This window comes from Miscanthus floridulus, unplaced genomic scaffold (genome assembly GCF_019320115.1).
Source record: "Miscanthus floridulus cultivar M001 unplaced genomic scaffold, ASM1932011v1 fs_23_3, whole genome shotgun sequence".
NCBI classification, from domain to species: domain Eukaryota; kingdom Viridiplantae; phylum Streptophyta; class Magnoliopsida; order Poales; family Poaceae; genus Miscanthus; species Miscanthus floridulus.
The window spans coordinates 36,373-40,084 of record NW_027096442.1 but is presented as its reverse complement, the minus strand read 5'-3'; the positions used below and the strand labels follow the sequence as shown (position 1 = coordinate 40,084).

General features: G+C 43.9%; 1 non-coding gene across 1 annotated transcript; it reads left to right on the top strand.

The window, feature by feature from the left end:
• Window positions 1-3,034: 3,034 nt before the first annotated feature.
• On the top strand, window positions 3,035-3,113 carry LOC136530959 (small nucleolar RNA SNORD83). Its single transcript, XR_010777920.1, has one exon. It is a non-coding gene; the product is annotated as a small nucleolar RNA SNORD83 (small nucleolar RNA).
• Window positions 3,114-3,712: the final 599 nt, after the last annotated feature.

Genomic DNA, 3,712 nt, shown 5'->3' with positions numbered 1-3,712 from the left:
AAAGCTTGAATGTTTATATCCTTTTGTAAGCTTTAATCAAGTTATCATCAATCACCAAAAAGGGGGAGATTGAAAGTGCATCTAGCCCTTTAGTGGGTTTTGGATGATTGAATGACAATGTGATTAAAGATCTAACATTTTCTCTAAGTGTGAAACAGGAAATTGGTTATCTCACAGATGCTTAATGAAGCCAAAATGATGTGTTGTTGTATAAACAATCTAGTTCAAGCACAAGACAACAATGCAAATGGAATTCATGCAAAGGCTTATTTATGGTGGGATTTCCATGTACTATGTGAAAGCAAACAGGGTAAGAATTAATTAATGAGACATGAGGGATTGCATATGGAATGGTCTCATATTTGAAGCTTGCTAAATTAAAATGAAAAAAGAGATAACAATACAAATGAATGGATGATTCAACACAAGATGTGACTTGATGGCTTGAGATTGTGAAGATAGCAAGGAAAGGTTTCGAGGTACTAAGCAAGGGTGAAGGACAAGCGACGCCCTGACAGCTGGAGAACCTAGCTAGGGTGAAGAAGAAAGTACTTGCATTTAGTTGAGGTACTAATCAAGCTATGATGGTCATATTGATGTGGAGGATCAAATCTATACTGGACAAAGTGTTGGAAGTGACTTGATGCATTTGGAGTTATTCATATTTGATGAATGGAATCAAGTCACGTGCTCAAGATGGCTATGCTCAAGTGAAAAAGATCAATATCGATATGTTGGCACCCTCACTTGATGAAGATTGAAAGACACGGCTTCGGTTGAAAGAGATCAACTCAAAAGGTTTAAATTCGTTATACATTTGAATTTGAGTTAATAGGAATGTCGTACTATTAAGAGGGATGCATCATGTTGATAGATGATTATTCATAAGTGCTCAAGCCAACCTATGTGAGGTTTGAGTGAAAGAGAGAAGAGAGAAACTAACTTTTTTCTGTGACCAAGCATACCACGTGTCCGGTATGGTAGGGTCACTGGTGTTTCTCTAACATGGTTCGTCGGGAGTTCCGACATGATTCGGGAGTTCCGGCAATCATCGGGAGTTTCGATGTCCCAACACTTAACTGACTTGGAGACTTGACTACCTGGTCACACCAGACATGTCCGGTATGATATTGGACGTGTCCGGCATAGTAGGCCTCAGCCCAACGGCTAGTTTTCAAACTAGCCGAGGGTCGAGAGTTCCAACGGTCAGGAGTTCCGGCAATCGTCAGGAGTTTCGACGTCTCGCGCTTAACCGGTATGGCCGACCAGAGCCCAACGGCTAGTTTTCAAATGAGCTGAGGGTCAAGAGTTCTGACGGTCGGAAGTTCTGATGCCTCACAATGATACTTTACTCAGTTACCGTTGGCGCAGTGCAAGTCAGGTATGCATACCATACCGGACGTGTCTGGTATGGCAACGGCTAGAAATCGGCTAGTTTTTCAAAGGGGGCTATAAATACCCGCGAGCCTCCACCCTTGGAGGCTGCTGATTCTGCTGGTTGCAATACACGTTTTTGAGCCTTGCCAACTCTCCCAAACCCTCTCTTAGTGAGTGTGTGATCCAAATTGCCGAATCCATTAGTGGGTAGAGAGAAATTCAAAAAGAGAGCAATCCAACCACTTGAGCACTTATGCAGATTGTCAATCTTGTGATTTGCATTTGTTACTCTTGGACTCTTTGGTCCTAGATGGCTAGGTGTCGCCGCAGAGCACCCGAGAGATTGTGGTGTGTCTCGGAAAGTTTGCAACAGTTGATTCCGCCGCCTCGGAATCAACTAGTGAAAGGAGGAAAATGAGTTAGAAAAGACTTTAGCTAGAGTGATGTAACACCCTGGCCCAGGGCTTAACAGGATTAATAGGATACTCATACCAATAAGTTGCAACTTCTTTTCCGAAAGCCTATCTCTAAAAAACTCTGAGATTAAGCGTGCTTGGCCTAGAGCAATTTTAGGATGGGTGACCGATCGGGAAGTCCTTCCCGGGTGCGCATGAGTGAGGACAAAGTGCGCAGAAAAGATTTGTGTGGGTCTATGAGGGCAGTCTATGTCCTAAAAAAGCTGCCATGTAAGCGGGCCCGGCCTTATAGAGGCGGGACGTTACAGAATGGTATCAGAGCCGACCCTTGCGGTTTCACGGGCGCGTATGTCAGTTGCGCAGGCATGGTGCGCATGGCTGGTGTGGACCCAGAGTGGTCACCCAGCATGGCACATGCGCTGGCACTGGACACACGGACGTGGCCAAGAGGGGATGTTCCTGGCCTAGGGTTGACCGACGAGGACGTTGGTCTCCTAAGGGGGTGAGGATGTAACACCCTGGCTCAGGGCTTAACAGGATTAATAGGATACTCATACCAACAAGTTGTAACTTCTTTTCCAGAAGCCCATCTCTAAAGAACTCTGATGTTAAGCGTGCTTGGCCTAGAGCAATTTCAGGATGGGTGACCGACCGGGAAGTCCTTCCCGGGTGTGCATGAGTGAGGACAAAGTGTGCAGAAAAGATTTGTGTGGGTCTGTGAGGGTAGTCTATGTCCTAGAAAAGCTGCCAGATGTAAGCGGGCCCGGCCTTGTAGAGGCGGGACGTTACAAGTGACCTTCGTGGTATCCTCTAGGGCTGACCTTCGCTGGGTCGCCCGCAGCCTCCTCAACGGAGAGTAGGACTCGAACAAGTCTAAACTTCAGTAAAAACAAATATCATGTCTCAATTCGTATTTCATTTGATATTTGTGTTATGGTCATTTTTGGTATTTTACTTCATCACTATTGAAACAGTCGTTTGTGGAGAACAAACAATCATGACTATGATATTTGTAGTGACAGAAAAGTCACCACAAAAAATGCTTTGTGGCAAAAACAAGAGTTTGTTTTTCTGATTGAATCCTTTGCCACAAAAACCCTTTCCGTTGTGGTTAGGTGTAATGTTACGAATCATGAGAGGATTGATGTGGGCAAAACATATGTGTTGACATATGGAGATACCCTATATATAGATCTCAGGAAAGAAGAACAAATCTACTCCCATGGTATTTGACAGATCAAGCAACATGTTGTATATCCTTTGGTAGGTGATGTCACCAAAGACAAATGTGATTTTATCCATGACCCATAACTGATTGCTAATGTATGGATCGGGTTAACCACTCCAACCTTCCCTCAGTTATGTCATCTCATTGTGTCATTCTGTCGGTGTTGCCCATTCAAGAAAATGATTTGCCTGCTGGTGATGGCTAATTTTCCTACCAATGGTGCCAACTCGGGTGGATCTCTAGACCTTTTAGATTATAGTTTTCCTATCAGCCATGTATCTACAGTAAAATTGTTTCATTTTTGAATTTCCTTGTCGGGTTTTTTTCCTGTCAATGCATCATCCAGAAAATTAAATTTAAATTTTCCTGTCAGTGCAATTATTTTTCCTATTGGTAATTGTAGTATTTGGAAAATTCCAGTTTGCAACAATAGGCCATCGACGGACGGGCGAACGAGATGTATATCTCGGAGATGGTCGAGTGAGAATAGGAGGTGCCCACATGCGACATGGCACTATGCCTTGCGGCGCAGATGGTGTGGCCTGCGAGAGGGGTGTATGGTTTGGGATGTTTTTTCATGGGTTATTTCGACATGAATTGAACTAGAAGTATACCCCGTGTGTTGCTGTGGGAATTGCGGATTAGTGGATTGCATGGTATGATAACATGGACAACAAAATACTTATGTGTC